This window comes from Lissotriton vulgaris, chromosome 3_1, assembly GCF_964263255.1.
Source record: "Lissotriton vulgaris chromosome 3_1, aLisVul1.2, whole genome shotgun sequence".
Taxonomy (NCBI): domain Eukaryota; kingdom Metazoa; phylum Chordata; class Amphibia; order Caudata; family Salamandridae; genus Lissotriton; species Lissotriton vulgaris.
In genome coordinates this window covers 472,086,493-472,095,693 of record NC_141689.1, presented here as the reverse complement: position 1 = coordinate 472,095,693, position 9,201 = coordinate 472,086,493, and the positions used below count along the sequence as shown (strand labels likewise).

Here is a 9,201-nt window from a genome sequence, read left to right as displayed (position 1 = left end):
CCCCCTTCTGCAACAGTGAATGGACTTCCTTTTGCAGCTCCTGACGATGTTGGTGGTGTCTGAGCACCGGGGGATGATCTGGTGGCATTTCCACAAACTCTAGGGTATGGCCTGTACTTATTACATCCAAAACCCATTTGTCCGATGTTATGGACATCCAATTGTTGAAGTATTGAGACAGATAGTGGTCGTTTTCCGGGATATGCTGTATGGGGAGCGCCGGCCTGAAATCATTGACGTCTGTTAGATGGTTGATTCTTCCCTCTATTGGAAGATTTGCCCCTAGACTGCTGCTGGTAAGAGGAGTTGGAGGGCCTGTACTGATTGCTTGAATTGTATTGCCTATATCCCTGTTGGTTATAAGGCTGATATCTGTTGGTCTGATATGAAGATCTCTGATTAAATTGACCCCTTGCACCTCTTTTACGAAAGGACTGGAACCGTCCTTGTTGAAGGGATCCCAGTGCTCTAGCTGTATCCGTGTCAAATTTGATACCCTGTAGCGCTTTGTCTACATGTTTTTCAAATAGATTTTCGCCATCGAATGGCATGTCTACAATCTTCGCTTGCACCTCCGGACGAAAGGATGTTGCCTTAAGCCAACCCTGTCTCTGAAACAAAACTGCTCCTGCCATCTGCCTGAAAGCCATAGAAGAAACGTCCATGGCAATGTCAATTGATTCAGTAGCCGACTTTGCCCCGTCTCGGAGGATAGCCGCTGCCTCTTCTTTCTTATCCTCCTGTTAGTGCAGACAGAATGGGTGCCAGATCCGACCACATTTGTCTGTTAAAACGGCTAATAAGGGCCATAGCATTGGCTGCTTTAATCGTAGAGGCTGCCATGACCGCAAATCTCTTCCCGGCCCCATCCATCCTCCGTCCTGCTTTGTCTGGCGGCACCAATGAAGTAGCAACCGGGTTCTTAGAATTCCTCTGTGCCGCCTGCGTCACGACCGACTCTGGTCTCGGGTGTCCTATTAGACAGGCTGCAGCAGACTCTGGCGCTCTATACTTTTTTTCGATCCTTGGAACCGAAACCGCTATGGAAGCCGGTGTTTTGAAAACATTTTAGGCCCTATTCCCAAACGTGAGTGATAATCGGGATTGATCGAGCAGATTTCCTGGCGTCATCTTTGAAATCATATAAGAAACATTCAGTTTCTTTAACTTCCATATCCAAATCAAACCTCTTAGCTGCTTTCTCCATAATGTCATGGAACCCTCCAATGTCTTGAGGAGGAGAAGTGGTTGGCAGCGGAGTAGGTGAAGGGGCCGACGGCAAAATGTACTCATTCCATTCCTGCCCCGTAGAATCATGTACAAGCTCACCTTCCTTAGGCTGATCATCATCATCGGAATCCGTTAGATCATCCCTGATTGTTATCACTGGTGGTGATCTCACAACCTTCTCATGAGAAGTAGATTGGGTCTTTGGAGGTTGCGATGAAGCCACCGGCGTAGATGACGGAGGAGCATTCGCCTCCAGAAAGCGGCGATAATAATCGTTTATCATGAACCTGAGGTCAGAGACAAGAGACACAGGTATGGAGACTGACTCCTCTCGCTCCTCCTCTTGCGACTCCTCTTGTTGCTCGTCATCCTCATTATAATTACATGTTTCCTGGAAAGATTCATATCTTGAAGATTGAGCTCTCTCTTTGAAGGAAAAAACCTCTTCCTCGTCTGTGTCCTGGCTCTTTGTTTTGAGTTGTGAGGGGCTGTAGGCTGCACCTGACGACTCCTCTCCTTCTGAATCCTGTTCCAGTAAAGAAGATGGTGGTAAAGGCGAAATCTGCGTCCACGACGTGAATTCTGCAGATTTGCTTATAGTCGCCGAACCCCTTGATGACTGAAAAGATCGAATAGAAATCATAGTCTTCGACTGTGGCGATTTAAATGCCTTTGCCGTTGAAAGTATAGTCTTTGTCGACGGTGTCGTCGACGACATAGCCATTGTCGACGGAGCCGTCGTCACCAAATCCATCGTCGACGGGACCGCCGTCGACGGGGTCTCCGTCGACGGAGTCGTCGACGTCTTTGTCGTCGAGCCTTTTGTCGTCGACGACATCGTCGTCGTCGACAGTCTCTTCGTCGACGGGATGGTCATACTCGTCGACGTTGTCGTCGTTGACGTTGTCGTCGTCGTCGCTGCCTTAAATCCTGTCGTTGTCAGAGCCGTCGTCGTCGAAACAGTCGTCGTCAACGGTGAAGTCGTCGACGGGGCTGAAGACTTTACCACAGATTTTGCAGAAGACACCAGGGAACTGGTCGACGGAGCAGACCCTGTCCCTTTCTGACCTGACGGCTTCATGAGGGGAGTAAGAGGGAGAGATGACGCCAATTTCTCCCTTGGTTTAACCTTTTTAGGCTCCACCCTTTCCTCAGAATGTGAGGCCTTTCTCTTTTTAGGTGTTAATTTAGAAGATTCCTCCCCAGAATCTAAGTCTGATGCGGCCTTCTTCTTTTGAAGCCAAAACAGCAAACAAGCCTCTCTGTCCCTCAGAGTTTTAGCAGAGAAGGTTCTACAATATTTACAATCCTTGGCCACATGCTTAGGATGAAGACAATATAGGCAGTCCTTGTGAGGATCTTCAGAGAAAAGCCTGGCCTTTCCACAGGATCTGCAAGGCCTGAAAAGCCTCTTTTTAGAGCTTTCAGCCATTATGAAAGAAAATAGGTACACACAATACCTTAATCCAGATGAAAAGACAGTAGAATTAAAATGTCAATAGTTCACTCAGGAACAGCAAACTGAGCAGAGCTCAGGGAGACTCCTTTCTCACACGAAGGCGGTTGGAAATCTGAGGCAGGAAGCTTCTGCTGGGGAGTGCGAGGGCAGGGCAGCAATGCTGATTGGCTAACTTTTGGACCAAACAATGAGGAGGTCTGGTTACCAAATACTACAGTCCCTATGGGCTTTTCTATGCAGTTTTATTCTCTATGATACTGCTTTGGTCATTCTGTTACCGTGAGACTCCCACCATGACGACGGGGAAGATACAAGCATGTGAATCTATGAAAGATGTAATACTGGAGAATTGTTGCATTACAAAACCGAATGGTTTTGGATGTGATGTTAGCAGATAGAGGTGGTGCTTGTAGAATTATTGGGAGTAGCTGTTGCGTGTTTATCCCCGATCATACTCCTTCTGTATATAAAGCCATCAATAAATTACATAAGATCGCAGCTGATATACATGTCGAAAATGGGACTTGGACATTCTCGAGCTGGTTCTGGACTCTGATCTCCACATGGGGTTGGAAAGTTCTCACAGGTCTTTGTATAGTTATTGCAATTATTTTCACATGTTGTGTATGTATCCAATGCAGTCCAATGATATGTTCTCTGTGTGTTTCATTCTGTGTGCCTAAAAAAAGAACCGTTGCTGAGGCTGTCCACCAGAAAAATATAACTAGAGAGATAGCTGAAATGATGAGCATCGATATTAACGATGAGTATCTAGATTATTCTAGAAAACCGAATGTCTTCAGCTAATGCTGAAAGGGTCGTCTGTTGTAAATAAAATGGCGATAAGGTTAAGCATTAGCTAAAGACATGATATCGTGATCTGTTTGTCCGTTTTCCCGCTCCTATTCCTGTTTTGGCCAGACTCCATTTTGTTTTCTGGCCTCCATCTTGTCTGCTACATATTGCCATGTGCCCGACATGTGGCGAGTCCTACCTCTCCGCTTGTCACCCTTGAAGTTTGTCCAGCAACAAGTTAAATAGTCCTTTGTGCGTCTAGCGCATTCTCAGTAGGAGTCACATCTGTCTTTGATTAGCGTAGATAAGACTGTGTATTTCCGCGGGTCTCAAGAACCGTTAACCCCACCCATGTATTTATCTTGTTCAAGAAATGTCCACATATGGTTGTAAATCAAGTTCTGAGTTGTATCCGCCTACTTATGAGCCCCTTCTTTGTGTATAAAAGGGGACTGTGTGCTCAAGTTCTTTGTGCTACCTTGTACAATACTGTAGAGTGTTGTGTGGGCTGTAGTACCACCTTTAAAGGTTTATTAAAGTATGTCTTTGTATTTTCAGTTTCCGTGCCAAATTCTTTGTGTAGTCTGAGGACTCCGTGCACAGAAGGGCAAACCCTTTGCACTCACAGGCCTTGCTGAGGCCTGTACTCATCATGTGTGCCTTTTTATGAAATTGAAACATGCTCGAGATGCCCTAATCTACTTACAACAAGCGACAGACCCTCTCACACTGTGCAGTATAATGAATTTTATTAGAGTGGCGGTTCGACTAAGGGTTACGAGAACGGGAGACTGATTGTCAAGATTTCAGATATATTTTATTGTATTCAGAATGCTCTTTTTGTCCTTTTTAATGAATTACTTTGTAAGGATTCTAACAATGATTTAATTAGATTTTATGAAATGTATGCATGTGCTTTTATGGTGATTTTTAATCATCGAATAAAGAATCCTTGACTTGACTCCTGTACTCAAGTAAGATTGCAGTTTGAGTATTTCATAGTCACTGAGTACTATCCAGCCATGTGCCTTTTTAGCAAGTGTTACCTTGTCTTCTAAGGCAGATGTCATGTGCATTGATTTTTTCACCATTTGTTTGAAGGATAGGTGATCTGCTTGAATTCCCCAGAGTTGCGACAGTCCCAATAACTTGGGGGAGTCAAACAAAAATTCTAAATTCTCTGGCTGGGCATTTTCCATGGCGAAACAGCTCGATCCAGAGGTGGGAATTTAGGGATCCAACCTTGGCACTGGGGATTTTATGCCAACTTTTTACGTATGCACCCCTTCTTTCCACCGATTGTTTTTGGCTATTACTGTGTCCAAGGCTGCAGCGTCTTTGTCTTTAAGAGCTTCGCTCCCGTATGTAAATGTTGGCTACAGTTTAGCATGCAGTACTTGTAGCAAGGAATTCAGCTTGAGGAGAAATAGAGCTGGTAAAGCCACAGCAACAATTGAGATGGGGGCAGCTGAGGAAAAGAGGGTGATTATAAAAAGCAAAATACAGATACATTTGACACTTAAATGAGACGGACAAGGAATACAGAAATGTCAAAAGACAGCTTTGAGAGAAATATATAGGAGGAGGTGATACAGTAACAAGTGATATTGAAAAAGGAGAGAAGTGATGCAGTAACAAGTGATATTGAAAAATGAGAGAAAGATGACCTGTTAGACAAGATGGATAAGCGATAAGAGAAAATGTCAGGAGAGAAGAAGACAACAGGAGAATATACTAGGATGAGAGAGAACACAAAGTGGCAGAAAAACAAGAGAATGTGAGGAACAGGTTGGTGGAGAGAGACATGCAAGAAAGTTGACATGGGTGGAAAGAAAGATTTGTGAGGAGAGGTGAGAGGAAGAAACCTAGAGCAGGTATACAAGGACCACAAAACTTAGCATAAAGGTGTGCTCATATTCTGGCTCGGAAATAAAGTTGTACCTTCCTGTATTATGAGATGTTGGCATATATTGTGTGCAACTTCAGGATCCCATTCTATGCTGGTGTGCACCTTCTTTGGACGTGTTCAGTGCTACCAGGATTGTGAACCCTATTCCCAAAAAAATGTATTTCAGAATACATGCTAACATTTCCGAAGAGGGAGATAGTGGAAAAGAAAGGGTGCGTTTATTTCCTCCATTGACAACCCCTGAAGTGGACAATTTTAGGTTGAAGACAGGTCCAATAAAGCCATTTTTGGCTTTAAAAATCAGGATCTCCCTCCTGGATATAGTTTATTGACATATATAGATTAGACACTAATGAAAACTGAGAGTCTGCATCTGCACTGGAGAAAGTGAAGCAGTAAAAGAGGGAAAAGTGGTTTGAAAGTGCTGTTCCATGTCCCACTGCCTGCAGAAAGGCTTACTTACCTATGAAGGATGCACTTGGGACTCCCACTGACCTTTCATAATCCCATTGAGAGTGCACTAGTTTTATGACACTCCTTCGTACTTGCCACAATGTCTGCACCTTTCGAGAGTCTCTTTGCTCCTGTGACACCAACAGTGCGTTTGGTCAATATTCTAGGATAAAACAACTGAGATACCCCTTGGCAGTTTGACCTCATATGTTGCTTCTGTATTACCTTTTCGTAAAAAATGTTTTTAATATAAATGTAACAAAACAGTGTAGTTTTGGGTGACACATGTGGATATACAGGCCTTGATTCTGTACGTCTTTGGGGACTCAGATCTTGGTTTGCAATTGAATTTGTCTTTTGCCAGGGCTGCCTTGCAGTCGGGGATTGGCGGGACCCTTTGTGAGTGCGTCATTGACAGATTGGGTCCCACTAAGTATGTTATCTACACACGCTTTTGGGGCATTAATATTTACTTCCACTACTTCCATAAGACAGGCTTTTTGCCTAATGTAAGTTTCCAAAATTTCCATCCACAAAGAGACTAAAGGCTGACTCGTGTAAAAGGCTTCACAAAAAAACATGCATTTTCCAACTTCAGATCACACGGTGGCGCTCTCTGAACGAGCAAAAAGCCCCTCTTTCAGATGGCCTGGTAGTGCAGTGTTCTGTCAAGCATCACCGAAGCTCTCAGCACTATTCTGAACGAAATCACAGCAACTGCGACGAGCCCGGATGACTGACCAACACACCAAAGGTACAAATCAATTATTAAACCCAGACAGACTGCATTCAAAACGATGTAGTTAGTTCATCAAACCGTTGCTTACTTTAGCAAAATACAGTGATTTCTTGGCTGGGAACCCCCGCCCCGACCAGGCCCAAACCAGTGTGGCAGAAACTAAGGAGGGAAGGCGGAAAAAAAGGTGTCAAAATTGGGACAAAACAAAGGTGCTTTCACTGTGGTGCTCTTTTTATCTAGCCACATATCTTTGAAGGTTTGGCTAATGCGCCTCAATAGCTTCACTCTTGCTTTAACACCTCCCCCTTGCCAATATGTCATGAACACAGTGCTTGACAGGGAAAAATAGAAGTGCAGGTACTCTGTACCAGAGTACCAACCTGCTTGTTTCTGAAAAGTGCCGGTACTCTCCAATTTACAGTATTGCATTCTTCTTGAGAAGTGCCTGTACTCTCCCTCTCAAAATAAAAAAAAGTGAGTACCGGCCCATTTAAAGCACTGCATAAACACAATCCTAACAGTTTAACATAATGGCGCCGTTGCAGGCGCCCTCGTATTACCGTAACATCCCCTCAATACAAAATTAAAACCTTACTTTGACAAAGTCAACGTAGTTTTTATTCGGCTTTGCACAGAACCATAAAAGATTATACATTTGAGCACAGTCACATGTAAACAGGTCACATGTAAACAGGTAGGACTCGATTAAACCTACTTTAGGCGTCCGAGCTAAACAGACGGATGATTAAGCCCTAGCTCAGCCTTCCGTGGATTTCCTGCACTTAACAGCCACCTCATGGTTGACAAAATAATCCATCACAGCACTTTCTAAAACTCAGAAACTTTGAAACCGGCTTCAGGTAGATAACAACATTTACATTTGCCGAAGTCTTGCCTTATTGTCTCGCGTTCTTCTTGTGTAAAAACAAACGTTTTCCTGTGATTCGTTGTACAGTCCTAAACCATGGGCCCACGGGCTTGTGCGCACTACACTGTGTAAGTGATCAGCACACTCAGTAAACCTGTCAAGCTGTGTCTTGCCTCCCCCCTCCCCCACGCCCCACCAAGGTTGCCACCTTTCTGAGAAAACAATACCGGCCACTTGTTAACTTTTTGCCATTCTCGAACAGCCAAGAGCCGGGAGGCGGATAGGAATTCGTCTAAAATGGCCAGGTTTCTTTTTTTGCCATAACAATTATCCCTCGATTTTCTCTAGTAACCATTCCGAAACGTTTAAACAGCGCTCAAATGCTTTTCAACCATTTATTTTAACCGTTCTAGGTTTTTGTTTCAGAAGAGAAAAATACTGGATTTCACTGCATTCCCAATACTTCTGCCAGACTGAACTTAAAAACACAAAGGCCAGGCCGGTAGATAAAAACTGACCAGGTGGCAACCCTAGGGGTGTATCTCTTTGTGACGTGCAGCTCTCGCATACCCTCCGGTCCGCGCTGTCAAAGACCTACAATAATACATGAATTCATAAACAGGAGCGGAGACTAGTTCGGTCTTCGTAGCAGGGCTAGCTATGGGCAGGCTGCAGGAGTCCTGCTGTCCTCAACTGCCTTCAGCCCTTTTCTGGTATCAATTAACTTACATTCTCGTGCTATAATTGAGGAATAAAGCCGCATTTACATTATTAGCAGAGCTACTGTGACAGACTCCCCCACTCGAAGCACTGCCAGGTGGGTCAGTCTGGGGCGAGGTGTGAGTAAAGGCCCACTTCCCGTATAATAGATCTTTATCTTTGGAACCAGGACGGGGCCACTGCCATATGGGGTTTGTTTATGTGAAGCTGCCCGTGCCAACCACAGGACGTACTTTCTGCGTCTCAGATGGCAGGAAGCCAGACAATCCAGGTCACCATGAGGGCTATTGACTCTGCAGACAGCAAGCCCGGCTGCGTCTATACTCGCGAAGGACTGCACTGAAGGAGGGAGAAAGGTGTGTGCGCGTGTCGCCACGCCCCAGCCCAGTGAGAAAGATCATACGTAAGAAGAACGTGCGTGAAAGAGTACGGATGTGACTTAGAGAACGCACAGTGGGAATGTGTGAAAGACGCGTGCTCGCGGCACGCCCGCCGCAGAATGCGTTTCTGAGAGAGTATGAAAGGGGGCACCTAAATGCACGAGGGTGTGTGCGAAAACTAAGGAAAATTGTGTATTTGGAGGCAGGGCCGGACTGGGAACCATAACCGGCCCCGGCAAAGTGCTCGGCCGGCCCGCCCCAGCCCCCCTTCCGGGGGTTAGGGGTGCCGCCGAGATCTTTGCCAGGGCCGCTTTTCGGCCGATTTCAGAGTGCGTGTGTTAAGATAACACTTCTTCATTCCCAGACCAAAGCGACAGGCTTCACTATTCGTCAGAAGTAATTACACCTCCTACCGCCGGTGGCGTAGGATGGAAATAGGATGTTTGAAGCAGCAGTTCAGACGCCAGAAACTTCGGAGTCTGGGTGCAGGAAGTGTTTCTTTTTTTCTTTTCCCGGCTGAGGAAATTGAATTTACTTGGGGAATTATTGGAATTTTAGGGTGTCAGTTTCATTGAGAAAATATCGTCAGCTTTGCGAATAAATGATGCAGCAGGTTCAGGTTCACCTTAGTGTAGTCAAATGTATTTT

General features: G+C 45.1%; 1 pseudogene; it reads right to left on the bottom strand.

Annotated features, from left to right (window-relative positions):
* Positions 1–230: 230 nt before the first annotated feature.
* On the bottom strand, positions 231–2,662 carry LOC147726637 (uncharacterized; annotated as a pseudogene).
* Between the last annotated feature and the right edge of the window lie 6,539 nt (positions 2,663–9,201).